The following is a 19,531-nucleotide window of genomic DNA, read 5'->3' as shown; positions in this document are numbered from 1 at the left end:
CAGAAAGGGGACCAGGGGCTACGGTGGGAGGGGCCAGATGGGGGCATGGAGGATGGGCTGAGACGCTCCCCTGTGCCCAGCATAGCCTCATGGCCCACAGTTCCTTTCAAGGTACACAAATTCATGCACTGGGCCCCTAGTTTAATTATAATTACCACCCAAAGGTCCCACCTCCTAATACCATCACATTAAGAAGTGTGTATGGGGGAGAGTTTCAACTTCTGAATTTGTGAGGGGTGAAAACATTCAATCCATAACAGGTGGGGAAAACAAAGGAAGAGGAGAGTGCTTAACATAAAGACTTTGTCAGTTTGAAGTTTCATGGAATATTCACATAGATAAATTCAGTTGGAAGTTGGATATATATGTGATTGGACTTCAGAGGAGATATTTGGGTAATGATAGAGGTAAAAATTGACTCAAAGGGAATAGAATTGAGGTTGTCAAGGGAACAGCTTTAGAGTGAGAGGAGGAGAAGAAAATTCCCTGAGGAATATACCATCAAACAATGAACAGATGAATAAAGAAAATTAAATAAACAGAAGCAGAAACTAGAGAGAGAAAGGGTGGAAAATACGAACAGTTTGGAGGCACAGGTGCCAAAGGGAGAAAAATCTTTCAAGCAAAAGGGAGTTGTCGACAGTGTCAAACACTGTAAAGAAAACAATAAAGATAAATCTGTCGGACTTACTAAATCTGAAACCGTTGAAAAATTTTGTGAAAGCATTTTTGTGGAGTTGTGGAGTTAAATGCCATATTATTTTGCTTTGAACACATGAGTGGGATATGAGGCAAAGAGTAAGGGAAGCTGAATCAAGAAACTTGTCTGTGTTAGATCACTGGAGTCATTTCAATGGGGACAGCAGGTGCCCATAGATAAGAAACTAAAGAGTGTGAATGACTGCGAAGGGTTATCTGAAGAAAAGTTAACTTCTTCTGGAGGAAGTTTCTCCTTTTTCTGCAGAAAAGAAAAATATACATATTGGGATTAATGTAATCCTAATAATTGACTAGCTTACATATTAAAGCAGTATTATTGCATTTTTGGTTGGTTAGAAAGTGATCATTTCTTTGAACTGCCTCAATAATTCATTTCTATAGGATTCACAGCTTGAGGAACATTGAGCATCAGTAGAAAGTACAAAGGCTAAGCAGAAGGTCAAGGTGTGCGCACACCCCCTCCCCCCCACACACACACACACAATGTTTGCAAAAACAAATACACAGTAGAGCCATAATCCTGTATTTTTCTGAGCAGAGTATAAGACATGATGAATATATAAACAAGATGACCAAATATCCAAAGACAGAACACTGCTGTCCTAACTTCAAGACAACCAATTTATTCAGCGTAAAAACATCCATTAACCTGGGTGTCTGGAAACTTATAGACATAGACAAATCTCTCTGACAAACTTAGACTTTTTGCTTTACAGTTGATGGGGTTGTTGTCCTGTAGACTCAAATGAAAAGATTCATTTTATTTAACCAAGACATATTCCCAATCCTCATCATACAAATCTCCACATTTTTATTTTTCTCATGTTAAAACTTTCATAAACAAACAATTTATCAGTTCCCCAAGTGAAGGTGGTAGAAGCCAGAGGGAAAGAGAATGTCTTTTGTTTAAGTACCCTTTTGAATTCACAACAGTATGTGAGCGGGCTTACAGCCTTTTCAATATAACATTAGAGTGTGAAAGAGAAAAGGCAGCAATCACCTGAGAGAAATGCTATTGAGAATAACTGGAAAAAAGTCATCTTCTTCATGGTAAGATTCACAAAGTAATTCTATGGCAGAAAAGTCAAGGTAAATATTTTCTCCAAGTTTCTTAGAACCTGCAGGAGGCTAAAATCTCCAGTGTTTCTATTTTAATATTTATCTCATGCTTTTTGTAAATTAGTTTCATGACCATCATTTCTGAAAGGGTCACTATTTGAGGAAATTGCTTCATGGGGACTATACGCTGATGATGATATGGAATTTTTTTTTCTTTTCAATAAGAAGAAAAATAGTCCCATCAGCCTTTTGGCATAGAAGAAACTGCTTTTCTGTATATACTGTGGTTCTTTCATCCAGAGGTTAGGCCACACACACCACATAGGTAAATACACACTATTTAGCTATTTGGCTTGGGAAGGAAATAGTAGGTAATTCTTCTGAGGAAAATTTCAGAATTAAGTGGCAGTGGCTACACCACTGAAAAAGTAAACTTGAATATTGCAAAATATTATTTTTCAAGACCCAGTGGCACAAAACTCCTGTTATCATTAAACTTCTTTTTCAGAAAGGTGCATAAAGGTCTATATGACTTTAGAAAAAAATGTTTTTGCTTTCTATCACCTCTGTCACTATACTCAACCTCATGAACTTTATCTGAGTCTATTATAATATAAACTGTACACAGGTATTTAGGTGTTGCTTATTTTGAATTTATTTAAGTGTACAAAACTGTCAATCAATTATCAATCTAGAATTCAAACAATGAGCTTATTTTACATTAAATCAACTATCTCTGAAATATGTGTATTGATGTGTGTGAGTATATATAGAATCTACTTTTCACCTTTCTTAAAATTCTTAAATTGGTATTTAATGTTGGCCATATTTTGAAAAGGAACAAATGGAGCAGGAATGAGGAGTGAAGTTAGCTGTAGCCTTTTCTTTGCTAGGAATCAGAGGAAGTTTTGGAGAAAAGAATCCTCAGATACAGCTATAAGGCAGTAGCGTAAACACTTTAGTGGTTTTTGATATATTTTTTATCTGGATTATATTACAGCTAGTTACATCATGGTTTTCAGGTAAAGGTTTAAGATTATAGGTTAAATATAATCTAGAATTTGAATTGTGACTTCACCACTTAATATTAGTATGATCTTGAGAAATTTACTTTATCTCAATGAAACATAGTTTTCTTATCAATAAAATTGAGATGATAATATTTATATTGTGTTACCTAGGTAAAATAAAATAAAGCTTATAAAATGTTTAATAAATTATAAGAAGCCATGGAAATATTAGGAATAGTACATGTTTAAAAATATCCAAATAGATATATAACCTTAAAGATTCTTCCCACATTATATTTATAAAAAATGTATGGATAACTCAATTCTCCAAGTTCCTTATTGGGGGAAAGTCCAGAGTTTTTCTTTTGACCATCGAACAACTCCCAGAGTGACACAAATAATGGGGCTGTGTTTGGTTTTCACTTTATAATTGGGAAGGAGATGGAGTCTGGTCAGTTCACTACTGCCAGAATGTCTTGCTGTGACATGGTATTGCTGTTAAAAATTGATCTCACACAGTCTGCTGATAGGCCCTTCAGGTTGCCATGGCTTTGTAGGGAGGACAGTCTTTCTCATGCTAAACTCAATCAAGTACTCTGAATTCACTGCAGCTCTGAGAGTTCTACTCTTCCCTTTAAGTAGTTTTTATTTCCATATCCATGCATTCCAGGACACACCATAGGCCCTAGGGCAGGGGTAGGTAGGGATGTCCCGCCCTCAGGCCTTAAAAGACCTGAGAAATCATTGGGCCTGTCCTTACTGAGGCTTTAGGATTGAGTTAATTAAATGTTTGACCAAATAAAGCAGGCTAATTTTTAAGTTCATAATTTTGTAAGGCCCGAGAATGATATTACAAATATCCAAATGGCCCTTGGCGGAAAAAAGTGTCTCTACCCCTAGGGATTCCATTCACATTAAGTCACTTTCAACCACACCACAGACAGACCCAAAGGGTCACCCTTTTCTCTCTGGCTCTCAATTTATGTTCTCAAGAACAAGATTTTCACCTAAATCCTTACATTATTTGTACATACTCTCTTGGCATTCTCTTAGAGGCAAATCTAAATAAATCTGAATTTGGGGTAATTTACTTTTCTAAGAAAGTTTTCTAAAATCATTTCAATATGCACCAAGCCTACTTTTCAGGGAGAGCTACCTTTAACTATCTCCATAAGATTTACTGCCACCTCTCATTCAAGAAGAGAAAACAAAGACAGCACAAATAAGTTAGGGCAGAAAATACATATTAGCTATTAACTTGCTTCAGAAGTTATCTCACCTATGCTCACATTTTATTGATGAAAACCACTCACCCCCTACCCTAACCCCTTAACACTGGGGTGAGAGTGAGGGTTCTGGGAAATATAGTCCCTGGGTAGATAACTGCTAACTAGCAGCAGTACAATAATATGCAAGGGGAGCACAGGACTTTGGTAGACAACAAAGTATCTCTGCCATATGATGTCCATGCTGAGCTCTTTAAATTGAGATCCAGACTAAAACCAACACCCATCCTTGCAACCCACTTGGTCTCCCTCTTTGATATTCCAAGGGTTAAATCCTGGATTCCAAATTTCGCTGATAGAAGTTAATACAAGCAGTATAGCTTGAAGGGACCCAGTCTCATGTAAGACCTTAAAGAACTCTGACATCTGAATTTTGAATTTTAAGCTACAAGGCCTATGAAGGAAGGTGTTACTAAAAGACTGAAAGTCAGAGAGAAACTGAGCAATACTGATGCCCACCAAAAACTCCTATGTTCCAATTTTGTGAGAAACATTGAAAGGTATTGTAATTATTTCCAATGAATTTATTTAAATTACCATGCATTTGTTGATATAGTTAACTGGTTTAGTGTTTAAGAGTTTGTGGGCTTTAAGTAATCATTTTATTCACTATGAATAAAGTTATGTACATGATTTTAAAATCCACTACCAGATTTCCTCCCTAACTTTGTCATAGAAAGGCAAAAGGTATATGGACTCTAACAGAAATCAGTGAAAGAATACAAATAATAAAAACAAAGGTCATTTTTGCCCTCTGATGCTTACATTGTAATTTTTATTTCATTAAGTAAGTGAGACTCTTGATTTATTTGAAATATAGTGTTGGAGGAAAACAAGAGACCCTGGACCTCCATCTGGATGAACAGGTGAGTCCCAGAGCAAATGAAACCTGAAATAGTGTTGGAGGCAAAAATGACAAAACTGAAGCTTTGCTATTTCGGGCACATCATGAGAAGTCAGGATTCACTAGAAAGGACAATAATGCTGGGGAAATAGAAGGCAGCAGGGAAAAAAGATCAAATATGAGATGGATGGACTCCAGGAAAGAAGTCACAGGGATGAGTCCACAGGAGCTTATCAGGGCTGGTGAGGACAGGACATTGAGGACATCACTCATTCACAGGGTCACCAGGAAGCAAGCCAACTCCACAGCATGTAGAATGCAAATAAGATACAATTTTTTCAAATGTGTCTGATACCATTTCCCTTTTTCTCTTTATGTATTCCACAGTCTTCCCAGGCTTCCAGGCTCTGTGTAAGCTATTTCCTCTGCTGAGCCTTCTCTTCTGCCCCTTGGTATAGCTGACTCTTCATCTTTAAGAGCCTTGAATGTCATCTCCCTGACCCCACTATGTAAAGCAGGGTGGGCAAACTTTTTGACTCGAGGGCCACAATGGGTTCTTAAACTGGACCGGAGGGCCGGAACAAAAGCATGGATGGAGTGTTTGTGTGAACTAATATAAATTCAAAGTAAACATCATTACATAAAAGGGTACGGTCTTTTTTTTTTTTTTTTTTTTTAGTTTTATTCATTTCAAATGGGCTGGATCCAGCCCGCGGGCCGTAGTTTGCCCACGGCTGATCTAAAGTCACATTCCCCAACCAACCATTTATTTAGAACGCTTCCATCAATAACATTATTTGTATCCTCCTTGCACTTATATTAAATCTGAAATTATTTATGCAGCCATGACCCTCTGGTTATATATTCACATATTCAGTTGTTCTAGAAATGTAGCTTTATGCTTTCTTTTTCTAAACCCAAACTGAATACCTGTTAGAAAGTTCTAGGTCTCATTTCACTAGGTGGCAGATACTTGACTTAAGTACACTTAGTGGCACCTTTGCCTCTTCCTCCCTCCTCACCAGACTCTGAATTGCAACTGAATTTCAGGGGTTCACCAAATGCTTATGGATAAGTTTTTGAATGTGGTGTGTGTGTGTGTGTGTGTGTGTGTGTGTGTGTATTGTGTGTATAAGAAGGAGAAAGAGAGTTAGAGAGTAATTATTATGTGTCCTTTCTATGAAACTAAGTGAAGCTTGAGCTTCATGATCCCTTCCATGGTCTTAGATCCAGTTTTGTGCTCTTTGTATTAAAAGGAAAACCTCTCTATTGTGTAAGTTTAGGTCCCTCAAAACCTGAATCTGTTCTTCATATCCTTAGAAAGGCCACAGAACCAACACTGTAGTTTGCATTATTTAAGCCATCTGTACAAGTCCCTTTTCATCTGGGGAGCTCCAAATTAAGAGGAATATTGACAAATTGTTCTGATAACTGTAATTTGAGGGATGATTGACATTTCTACTGAGATATTTATCCCATAGGAAGGAGCCACAGTGGCTGTGTTTCAAAGACTGATGAACTGTCCTGTAGAAGTGAGGTGCAATATATTTTGATAATCCCAAAAGAGGGGATGAGGGAGGGGGTCAGGAAGGAAGGAGGGATATTGGGATCAGCTATGTGCCAGGCACTTTATATTTTCCTCATTGTTTCTTATGGACATACAAATATGTGATCAATATTATTTATATCTTTTTAGAGAGTAAAAAACAAAACAAAACAACAACTTCAGAAGGATTGCATCTCCTTCCTAAGGTCACTTACCGAGTAAGTGGTCAAATAGATAAACTCAGGTTTCAGTTCTTTACAGGGGCAATATTCTGTGGAATGTGCCTCTGTTAATATGATGTAATAAAGAAAAGTACTGCACTGTCTGGGTGGCTATCTTGGTTGGATCATCATCCTGTAATCCAAAAGGTTGTGAGTTCAATTCCCAGCCAGGGCACATACCTAGGTTGCAGGTTCAATCCAGGTAAGGTCACATATGGGAGGCAAGGAATCAATGTTTCTTTCTCACATCTCTCTCTCTCTCTCTCTCTCTCTCTCTCTCTCTCTCTCTCTCTCAACAGTAAACATACCCTCAGGTAAGGATAAACAAACAAAAAAGAACAGCAATGTTACATAGCATGCCCATCACATTTATGTTTTTAATAGCAAATTAATGATATTCCTTAAAAATATGTGAATTGCATATTCTAGACATGTTATTGAGACATCCTGTATATTTTGACCACAGCAACCAAACAGACAAATGAAATGGAAGCACAAATAAGTAGATGTGTGCGCATTAATAATCTTGTGTATGAGTGAATGGGGAGAAACTGTACGTACTACAATGCCACCTGTGGCCTAAAGAGAACCCTTCTGAAGAAAGACACAGGGGATGAGACTGGCTGGTGGAATGTGGATGGGGATGGCAAGGGTGGAAATCTTATGACTAGAGAACAAAATAAAGCTGCTTTGGAAAGAGGGATAGAGGGAGCAATAGAAAAAACAAACTCACAATGGAAGGAATCAAAATAAAATAAACCGAAGCTCTTCCATTCTGTTGAGTCCCATAAGGAGCACGAAAACAACAACTGGCTGTGAGAAAGAAGCTCTGAGTGTTCCCATCAGAACTGAGTTACATTAAACAGGAGCAGCTCTCCTGACATTATGCTGCTGTCATTTCTGGGTAAACCCGTGTCATTAGCATTGATTTCTGGAGAAGAGATTACAAGAGGTTTAGTTGGGAGTGCGAGGCAGGAGTGGATGTTACCGGAGCCACTGCGGCTCTGGGTCTCAACGATGACATTTCCCTCTCTGCTTCATTAACTTGCAGAGCTTGTTGAGCTTTGGCTTTTTCTAATTAATTCTTTGACTGGCTTTTTTGAATTGTGTATCACTGCTGGCAAACCATATAAAATGAAGAAATCTCTCTAAGGTTTTACCCTTTTAATTATTATTTTTATTGCTTAAATGAAGCTCCAGAATTGCAAATGTTGACATTTCGGTTTATTCTAGTCATTAGAGTTTTCAAAGGAGCGGGGAGAAAAAAGAAAGGGAGAGGAGGAGGGAAAGGGTAAGGAGAAAGGGTGTGTGGAGCCAAGGAAATGAGTTGAGGTTGGGTCTTGATTGTGGAGACAAACATTGAGCAAAGAAAAGCAAACAGGTTTGTCAAAAGGGACCTCTGTGATGGTTTTGCCCTTTTCAAAAAGAGCAGGAAATGAAATGTCCTTGGAGGTGATTCTTAGTGGGCTTTTACACGCAGACTGCACAGGGTTTGTTGCTGTTCGGCCATTTGCTTTTACTTTGGTAAGTAGTTCCTAGAAAATAGGGTACACAGCTTTTTTATGAGTTTTATTATTATTATTTACATTAGAAATGAGAAGAACAACTTTGGAAAAAAGTAACTTCAATCAAAACAAATTAGTTAACAAATACATTTGTTTTGGTGATTCAGAGAGCAATTTCTCTGAAAACCAGCTCCAGCAGACCTAACAAGTCCGTTACAACCAATGTCCATTGCACAGCTATGCAAAAAATACTATGTGGGACATGTGTGCAAATGTTGGAGGATGTATGTAGGTGGAGTGTCATAAAGAAATTCCAGAGAACACTCCCTTTTAGTATTTTACATCGAGTTTGTAATTTCAGATACATTTAAATAAAAATATAACATATGTTATTACCAATAGTTTCCTTCCCATATATTGAAAAGAAGTTTGATTTACAAGTCCATTTTTGAAGGTGGGAGGCATTTTTCCTCTTGTAGAAATGTGTTTTAGACACAGTGTTTTCATTCCCAAACCATTCACAAAAGCCTTTTTAAGTCATAAAGTAATGTCCTAAGAGCTCTGTGGAAACTAAATACAAAACATAGCAATGTTTCCGTAGGATAGTGCATTCAGAATTCACATTTGCATCTCCAGGAATGGGAGGGAGTTGTCTTAGCTTCAAATCCTTAGGGCTCCTTTCATTTACACTGAGCTTCAGCAGGGGAGGGCCCGTAGACATGCAGCAGTAGCTACCGAGGCATAGCGGGATGGTGTCAGAGCCCGATGGTGAGAGCCCTGAGAAATCCAGGCTTCTGGTCTGTGTTAATTCTTGGGTGCATGACTTAGCCTGGCCAACCTGGTTGCAAAGTTGTTTTTAATTTATGTACCCCAAGGAAAGGATGGATTTCTCTTCTTGTTGTCTCCCAGGACTGGTCTCAAAAGTTACTCTTCTTTTATCACACCTCTGAAGGTATTGCACCTTCCTTTAAGGCTCTCTCTCTCTCTCTCTCTCTCTCTCTCTCTCTCTCTCTCTCTCTCTCTCTCTCTCCCTCTTTCTCTCTCTCTCTCTCAACCATGTATGTGAAGAGAAGGAAGAGATAGAAGTAAAGTTCTTTCCTTTCCTACTTCATATGCCTCTTCTCTTCCCCTAGTGCCTTTACTCATGTTATAGCTTAGAGTCTAGGGAAAAAGTCAAAATCCATGCAGAATAGCTTACATTTTTAAGAACAAATAGGGCCATCATGCCAATCTTAACCAGGGAAGGAGAGAATTGAGGGAGGACAACACACCAATTTAAAAAGTAATAACATTTATTGGTTACATACTATGTGCCAAGTGATGTTTTAGGTAATCTTCATGTATTAGCTCATTTAATCTTAAAAACAATCCTAAAAGGTAAATATAATCTCTGTACAGATGAGAAAATGGAGGCACTGCCTAAGGTCACAGAGTTTCATAGGTGATGAGATGATGACAGTTTCTTTGCAAGGGGTGAGGGCCAGGAATGCTGCTGAGACCAGGACCCCAAAGTCACCCCCAGCATCCTTTTCGTTTTAAAATAGTATATTTTTATTGATTTCAGAGAGAGAAAGGGAGAGGGAAAGGGAGATAGAAATATCAATGATAAAAGAGAATCATTGATTGGCTGCCTCCTGCACACCCCACACTGGGGTTCGAGCCCACAACCTGGGCATGTGCCCTGATGGGGAATCAAACCGTGACCTCCTGGTTCATAGGTTGATGCTCAATCCCTGAGCCATGCCAGCCAGGCTCTAGCATCCTTTTTTTCCTAATCATCTGCCACAGCTAGTTCAGCCCCTGCATGTCTGAACTGACTCTAAAATCCAGTAAGGTACATAGAGATATAAATTTCAGAGTACCACCTCAGATGAGTAAGAAATACCTTTTCTTATTTTTCTATAGCTCAACTTCATTTCCAAATATGATTCCTCATTCCACCAGGTTTTGAAAAATTTAGTTTAGTTGTTTTTGAAATTTCCGTAAGGTGGTATAGGATTATGGGATCTTATGCACAGGTTGAGGGTTTGGGGAGATGCTGACACACCATTATCTGTCCATAGAGTTAACCTCAGAGGCACCCTTATCCCTGGGTACATGGTCTGTTTAGGTTCCAGGTTTTAAATTGCCTGGGACCCATGGTTGCTCCATGAGAATTCTGATTAAGCCCAGAAACCCTGTTCCCAGACCCCACACTCTGCTACCATCCCAATGCGGGGAATCTTGCCATTAACCAGCAGGTCACAGGGACGTCATTACTCTGGGACCTGCAGAAGTTTCTTTCCCAACTTCCAAATCAGCTTGGGAAATCTTTCCATTATGGGGAAAGGCGCAAGTGGATTCTCTTTTCGCATTTCTTTTTTTTGTTCTTGTTTCAGATAATATCTTTACATCAATTGATCTTTGAAGACATTCTACCTGTTCTGAAGAATTTAATTTTTTGAGAGAGAAAAGAAATCTTAAGCACCTAGGTAGCCGTGGGCAAACTACGGCCCGCGGGCTGGATCCAGCCCATTTGAAATGAATAAAACTAAAAAAAAAAAAAAAAAAAAAAGACCGTACCCTTTTATGTAATGATGTTTACTTTGAATTTATATTAGTTCACACAAACACTCCAACCATGCTTTTGTTCCGGCCCTCTGGTCCAGTTTAAGAACCCATTGTGGCCCTCAAGTCAAAAAGTTTGCCCACCCCTAGAGGCTACTTCAGCCTCCCACCCTGAGCATGAGAACAATAGAACCAGAAAACTAGTTGAGTGAAGGCAAGGCAGAAGAGGAAAGTGAGGAAGACAAATAAAAGATAATGTTTTCTTAATATTTCAAAATGTTTTCCAATCACAGCAAGAATGAAGAGGGATTCCCAGGCAAAGCTAGAAAGGCAGGGAAAAGGAAGAGATAAGGGCAGTCAGCCTCCTATGGCAGCAGCTGCTGAGTCCTGGGGATCTCTGCAACCACATATCTGTCAGAGGAAGGTAGAGAGTCCCTGCTCATTAGGTGAGGGATGACTGCAATGGAGAGGTGGAGTGGTAGAACTATTGAGGAAGGATGTGAGCCTTTCTCTTGGTTTTGAAGGATGAGCAAAAGCAGGAACAGGAAAGAAGAAACATTAGGTTACCAACTAGTTCAATAAAGCACTTATAAGCATGTCCTTTGGGGTAAGGTCAAGTACAGCCCACGGGGAGGGGCAACAGAGTCCAACTAGCACTGGGCAAGCATGGAGCTCAGACTGTACACCTGTCCTTGCTCTGCCACAAGCTGGCCATGAGACCTCATGCATAGAGGTAAGGTTTCCTGCAGAGCAAGGAAGTTGGGTTCTTGGATCCATTTGCTTCTTTCTATTTCTGTCATTCTGTGTATGACACTGCAATATTTGATTCATCATGCAGGTATTGGGCAGGAAATCTGTCATTCTGCTTCCCGGGGAATTATGAAATGAGCATATTGTGTGCCTCCTTCTTGCAAGGTGTTTACAACCTCCAGGTAAAAATGACTCTGAAAAGTAAAACACTCAAGGAAGCAAAATATTGTTTTCTTCACTTTTCTGTCTTGATTGTAAATGCCACCCTTCTCTCCTTTTACTCCTAGCATGAGCCACAAAACTTAGTTTCAGACTCCACTTTTCTCATTTTTCTTCTTTCACATCTCCATGAAATTAGTCCCAGTGAGACCCGTGGCCATGAGCACGCGTGAGGAGCTGGTACAGGTTGCGCAGCTGTGTTGATGAAACACTTCTCCGTACAGAGATGCTGGTGTAGAGCATTTGTGGTGTTCCCACCAAGCTCTCATTAATTTTCCAGGGTTACAGAACGCTCCAACTCTAGAATGTTTGCTTTCATGTTTCTCAGATGCTGGGTTCCATTGTTTAAAAACCAAGAGTTTCAGCTTCCAACTGCATCTTTCCTTTACTTTGAAAATATATACTATCTCCTCCAAGTACCTACAACTTTACATAGAGACTCCTCCTCTGTAATTTTTATTTTTCAAAGAAGTAAACAAAATGATTTGGGGGCAAGAGAGGAGAGTTTTGATTGTTTGTTTTGTTTTGTTTTTATTTTGTTTTTGGCTTTAGCATTTGTCAAAAATAAAAATTATTTATTTTCAATAGATCTTGAGATTTGGTTTAATTATGTTCCACCAATGTATTTTTATTTTTACTCTTTTACTTTTTTAATAAGTTTTTATTGATTTCAGAGAGGAAGGAAGAGGGAGAGAGAGATAGAAACATCGATGATGAGAGAGAAACATTGATCAGCTGCCACTTACATGCCTCCCACTGGGGATCAAGCCTGCAATCAGGCATGTGTCCTGACCGGAATCCAGCTGTGACCTCCTGGTACATAGGTCAATGCTCAACAACTGAGCCAAACCAGCAGGATAACTTTTTTTCCCCCCTCTACTGGGAAGCAGAGGAGAATGGAAGGTAGATGAGTCTGTTTGCACTTGGACTTGTCCTTCTTTAACCATCAGGTGTTCTGGCAAAGGATGATGCCAAGTTTGAAGGAATGCTGAAAAGCAGTCATCTTTCTCGAATAAGATAAATCGGAGATTTAAAAAGTCCTCTTTTTTGCCATAGTGGCTTTTTGGGTCAAACACCACTACCTTTCATGAAGATCATAACGAATAAATACAGAAATGATCCACCGTTTATGAGTGCTTGAGTTTTGGAGGGGGGAGGCAGTGAGGGAGCAGAGGTGATGGAATTTGCTGGCAAGTTAAACTTCTTCCAGGCAGGTGGCTAAACCTTGACAAACTGCCAAAGCGCTTAGCAGCAGCCACCATTGCTCAGGGCACTCTTCCACGCTTTTAATTTTTTCCAGACTGCAATACCTTGAGTGAAAGAAGCTGCCAGCAACTGCCATCGAGGGAGGGTTGTAGAAATGACAGAGAGGGGGAGTAAGTGTCTGATCCAGGTGAGGCCATAGGTGGGCCTTCTGGTGATGGAGAACCGGCGAGGAGCAAGGTGAATGAAGGTACCTGCATGAATATGTCTCGGGAAACTGTGGAATCTGCTCTGTAATCTTCTTAGAGGACATCGAGAATGGAATCCTAGAAATCTTGGGAAAGGCATTATACCTGTTGGTCTACTGGTGTGACTCAGCTGTCTGGAATACAGTTATGAATTTTGAGAATTGCAAAGGTAAGATAGGATATGATTAGAATCAGAGTAGACTAGATGGTCATAAGGAGGCTGAATTAAATGGGGGCAAGCTGCAAGTACTTCTAGATTTTTTTGGGAAGCTGGAGAACTGACCCGGAGGTCTGGTTTCTGGTACCACCTCTGCGCTATCTGGCCATGTGTATTCTCATAGCCAGGCACCTTCCATAGACCTTAACATCCATCTGTTGAACACACATAACAACAAGGAGTAATTGGATTATATTTAATATAACTCCTAGCTCTGATACTGTATAACTTTTTTTTTTCTAAGAGAGACTTTCAAAATGGCAGATGCTCAGGGAGGGAAGACAGAAGGAGTGCATTAAAACATGATTAAAAATAATTCATAAATGTAGTCATTGAAATTGGAAATTCAGCATCAACCAGGTTGCCTGTCCACAGGGGGAAGTGAGCTATTACAAAATATATCCCTGACTCTTCATTAACATTAACATGATTGAGAATTTATTATTAAACCCCAGCAATCTATGGTTTTGACTGTAAATGTACCACGATAAAAGGAGAGCCTCAAGCAGAAGCAACTTTGAGACAGTAGCATAGCTTTGGGTAAGTTTCGTAGGACTTACAGCTTTATTTGTTTAGTACCTGGAAGATCACTTTTCAGGAATAAAACTCCCTGCAATATCTTGAGTAAAAGAAGCTGCCAGCTCCTCCTTCCTACTTTTCCTGCCCACTCAGGAGGCCCATGGGCCTCAGACTCATATCCTCATGGATTGACTAAGGAAAATCTCAGTACACAGCTTGGCGCAGAGATTGATTAAAAATGAAATTATCAATACCTTCTTTTGGAAGCCTAAGAGAGTGTAGAGTAGTAGTTCTCAATCTGTGGGTCGCGACCCCTTTGCAGGTCGAACAACCCTTTCACAGGGGTCGCCTAAGACGATGGGAAAACACATATATAATTACATATTGTTTTTGTGATTAAACACTATGTTTTAATTATGTTCAATTTGTAACAATGACATTGAGGGTCACCACAACATGAGGAACTGTATTAAAGGGTCGCTGCATTAGAAAGGTTGAGAACTGCCCTGGCCGGTTTGGCTCAGTGGATAGAGCGTCAGCCTGCGGACTCAAGGGTCCCAGGTTCGATTCCGGACAAGGGCATGTACCTTGGTTGTGGGCACATCCCCAGTGGGGAGTGTGCAGGAGGCGGCTGATCGATGTTTCTCTCTCATCGATGTTTCTAACTCTCTATCCCTCTCCCTTCCTCTCTGTAAAAAATCAATAAAATATATTTAAAAAAGAAAAGAAAAAAGGTTGAGAACCACTGGTGTAGACAGTGGGTGGTGTGGCTGTGGGTTCTGCAGGGAAGTGTCCAGCCCTAAAATATACTTTGCTTATCTTCTCAAAGTAACTGCTTTACAATGGGGCAAATATTTTCTTTTCAACATTACATTTTATTAGTTCATATTCATGCTGGAGTATAAATAAAGGAGAGACAAATCCTATTTGAGGTCAATATGAAGAGTAGTAGGTGCTGCCATAAAGTCACTTATGTTCAAGGTGTCCTCACCATAATTTTGTCACAAGCTGGTTCTAAAATAAAAATCCAACTAGAGCACCAACTTACACAATACACAAGAATAAACTCAAAATGGATAAAGGACTTAAATGTATGACGGGAAACCATAAAAATTCTAGAAGAATCCAAAGGCAACAAAATCTCAGACATATGCCGAAGCAATTTCTTCACTGATACAGCTCCTAGGGCACTTGAAACTAAAGAGAAAATGAACAAATGCTTCATCAAAATAAAAGGCTTCTGCACAGCAAAAGAAACCATCAACAAAACAACAAGAAAGCCCACTGTGTGGGAAAACATATTTGCCAACGTCATATCTGATAAGGGCCTAATCTCCAAAATTTTTAGGGAACTCATACAACTTAACAAAAAGAAGATAAACAATCCAATCAAAAAATGGGCAAAGGATCTAAATAGACACCTCTCAAAAGAGGACAGTCAGAAAGCCAAGGGACATATGAAAACATGCTCAAGGTCACTAATCATCTGAGAGATGCAAATCAAAACAACAATGAGGTATCATCTCACACCTGTCAGACTGGCTATCATCAACAAATCAACAAACGACAAGTGCTGGAGAGGATGTGGAAAAAAAGGAACACTCGTGCACTGCTGGTGGGAATGCAGACTGGTGCAGCCACTATGGAAGACAGTATGGAGTTTCCTTAAAAAACTAAAAATGGAACTCCCATTTGACCCAGTGATCCCACCTCTAGGAATATATCCCAAGAAACCAGAAACACCAATCAGAAAGGATATGTGCACCCATATGTTCATAGCAGTACAATTCACCATAGCTAAGATCTGGAAAAAGCCTAAGTGCCCATCTGTAGATGAATGGATTAGAAAACTGTGGTACATCTACACAATGGAATACTATGCTGCTGTAAAAAAGAAGGGATTCTTGCCATTTGCAACGGCATGGATGGAACTGGAGAGCATTATGCTAAGTGAAATAAGCCAGTCAATGAAGGAAAAATACCACATGAACTCTCTCATTCATGGATAATAGAGACCATTATAAACTTTTGAACAATAATAGATACAGAGGCAGAGCTGCCTCAAACTGATTGTCGAACTGCAGTGGGAAGGCCGGGGAGGGTTGGGGGGTAGGGGGGGGGGGGTAAGGGATCAACTGAAGGACTTGTATGCATGCATATAAGCATAACCAATGGACATAAGACACTGGGGGGTAGGGGAGACCAGGGGATTGTCAAGGGCGGGGGGGGGGGGAAGGACACATATGTAATACCCTTTGTAATACTTTAAGCAATAAAACAACTAAAAAAAAAGAATTAGTCAGATAATATACTTATTTTGTTTTTATTTTATTTTACCTTTTAATTTTATTCGAAAGAATTTACAAATAATTGCAGCACAAAATATAGATTGATAGTGTGATATAATAGAAAACACACTGTTTCTGGAATTAGGAGGCTTAAATTATATATAGAGAGGTAGCTTATTATCTCTGAGCTCATGTTCTTCCATTTTGTTGTTTGTTGCTATTATTGTTGTTGTTTTGATTTGTAACATAAGGGGAGATATGACAGAAGTCAGCATGGATCTTTTTAATCCTAATTTTTCCACTGCTTGTAATTAAGTATTAGATTGTATGGTACAACATTTGAGATTGAAAAAGGGCCTCACCACATATGCACAGGGTACATTCAATGAAAGATTTGAGACTGTAAAAGATAAGGTTGCATAGGTAGGGTCCACCAACCTATAGAGAGCCCCAAATCCCTGTGTGGGCATTTTGACTGGGTGCACTTAAATTTATCTTCAACTAATTAGAATACAGGACACTCCTTGGGGAGGATGAATCTGAAAAACTAGAAAAAAATGTTGATTAATTGAATAGTCACCTTCTTTTTTCCAATTTGGTTCTAATACCACTTGCTGAGTTAAGACTGTACTATAATTTATACATTAAAAAAAATTACAGAACAAAAAGTTAAGGGAACTTTTCTTCAGTATCTCAAAGCAAGTTAGTGTCGGAGCTAGGACTTGAACCCAAATCTTACAATCACACATTTAAAGCTAAACGAGCCTTAAAAGTCATTTATTTAAGAATCCAAGTATAGTGCTACTTCGAGAAAGTATCTGGTTCAAGAATATTTTGCCTAAAATATTCATAAAGAGAGACTTAGGAGAGATATTTTGCAAATATATAACTAAAATTTCCCTTTGCAAAATATGTATTTTTCTTTGTCCAACAAGGGCATCTCAAGATAATCAATTACACTTTTGAAATCTTTCTTCTTTGACCACACTCACCAGTTTCCTTAGCTATTGTCTTGCTTCTATAGTAAAGCTTCCCCTTACATCAGATTCTAATACCTACCACTTCTTTTCATTCTGCCTAACCAAAAATTTGTACTTCATGGTGCCTTAATTTCTTGGTACCCTAATTTCCATAGATAATAAATTCCATGAAAGCCTCTTTGGTCTGCTAACCTGGTCATTTCACCATCTTCAACTTCAATGCAAATCTAGGCCTCCCCTTCTTTTGCAAAACACCCAGACACATAATTGATACTTGCTGGTTCATTCGACACTAATTTAATTTATATTCAAAATACTCTTATACTAATTTTAAAAGATGCCTCGCATGTGTTCCAATATAATCACCAGATTTTAAGTACCTTTTTATGCTTTTGTGTGTAATTAGAACTTATCTCCTTTCTTAATTGCTTATCTGATTCTATAATCCCCATATTTGTTCACATGGTAGAGATAAAATGAGAAAATATGAATAAATACTTTTAAGAATGTTCATAACAACACACTCACATTTGAAACATATATCCCTTTGAAACCTTATAATGCTGCTATATATTTAAACCAGTGTTTATTATATTATTTCCAAGCTATTTCAGTGCTCTATTAAAGAGAACTGGACAATGCCTACCTTAAAGAAATTTACACTTTAGTTTGGGAACTATTATGATTAGAAATGATAAATAACAATACACCAAAATAAGTGTGGTAGATTAAAAGTCATCCAACATCCCCTGCCCTGGAATCGAGGTAGCCGCTGGTGCTGCTTGACCAGAAAAGCATGATGGTAGTTACACTGTGCCACTTTATGGGCATGGATTGGAAGCTCTCCTGTCCCTTTAAATACCCTAACTTGGAACCTAGGCAACACACTATGAAGAAGTCCAATCAGCCCCATGGCTAGACTCATGTAGGAAGGAACTAAGATTCCCAGATAGGTGCACCTGACCACCAGCACCGTCTTGAGCCATGTGTGTGGGCCATTTTGGAACTAGATTTTCTGGCCCCACTCCAGTTGCTTGAACTGACTGATGGAGCACAGACAAGCCACTGTAACACAACCCTACCCAAATGACAGATCTGTGGGCAAAGCATTATTGTTAAAATGTTAATCCTTTTACATTTAGAGAGGGTTTGTTAAGCAGCAGCAAATAAGTACAACACCAGGTTTTGTTTGTTTTGGTTTTGTTGTTATTTGTTAAGTGCTTATTTTTTACCCAAACTCAAAATGTACCTCCTCAAAGAGATCTTTATCTCCTCAAAGAGATCCTACCTAAAGTCACACACTGATCCTCAGCTCTTCCCCATAACCCTGCTTTATTTTTTTATCATACCATGTTTTTACCTTAATTATTACATGAATCTATTTCTTATTCTCCTCTGCCTCAGTAGAATATAAGATCCATGAGTTGAGTAACTTCCTGTTTACTGTTGCCCTATTTTTTAAATTAGTGCTTGACATATGACCAATGCTGAATAACTATTTTGAGTAAACACATGGTAAGTAAGATGAAAATTGCCAGGTTTGTTAAAAAAGAAAGAAATCATAGTGACTTAGATTAAATAACAAGAAAAAAAATTGTTTACAACCTGGACTGGGAAGTATAAGAAAGATTTGGGTAACAGAGATGGGAAGAAAGAAAGAAAATATAAGAGCTTTTAGTCAAGAGAAAAGGAATGAAGAATAGTTGAAATAAAAAGAGAGAGTGTATGATATAGCTAAGGAAAGCAGGCAGATTATTTGGAATTGAAAAATAATGGGTGGTCATATAGAATAACTATTTTTTCACTGAAGACCACTCATTTCTTTAGACAGTCTTCTTTCCTGGTGTGGCAGCTATCCTCAGTGATGGCCCACCTCTGATGTTTATGCTTTTTGTAGTCCTGTACCACCCTCAATGGAGCTGGCCTGTGAAACTGATAGGACTGCATTGAAATGATGGTGCATGACTTTTGAGACTGGGTCACCAATTCATTACAACTTCTTCCCTTCTTTCTTGGGTCACTCATTCTGGGGAAATTCAGTTGCCATTGCATGCTTCTCCTCCATGGAGGGGTCCACGAGGTGAGGAATGGAGGCTCCTTGACAATAGCCATGTATGTGATAGGCTTGGAAACAGATCCTCCAGCCCTATTCAAGATTTCAGATGACTATGTCATGATAAAGTCCAAAACTAGCCAGCTAAGCTGCTCCCAAATTCTTGACCTCTAGATTATGAGATCATTAATTATTATTGTTGTTTATGACCTAGGTTCAAGAGTCATCTGTACTTTTAAACAAAGCAATAGCTAACCTATACACCTGACTTTCTTGATAACGTTGTCTTCTGAGCCCCTTCCTTATTCTCTGGATG

Source organism: Myotis nattereri, assembly GCF_964212035.1.
Source record: "Myotis nattereri genome assembly, chromosome: 8".
Taxonomy (NCBI): Eukaryota; Metazoa; Chordata; class Mammalia; order Chiroptera; family Vespertilionidae; genus Myotis; species Myotis nattereri.
Note: the sequence above shows the minus strand (reverse complement) of the source record.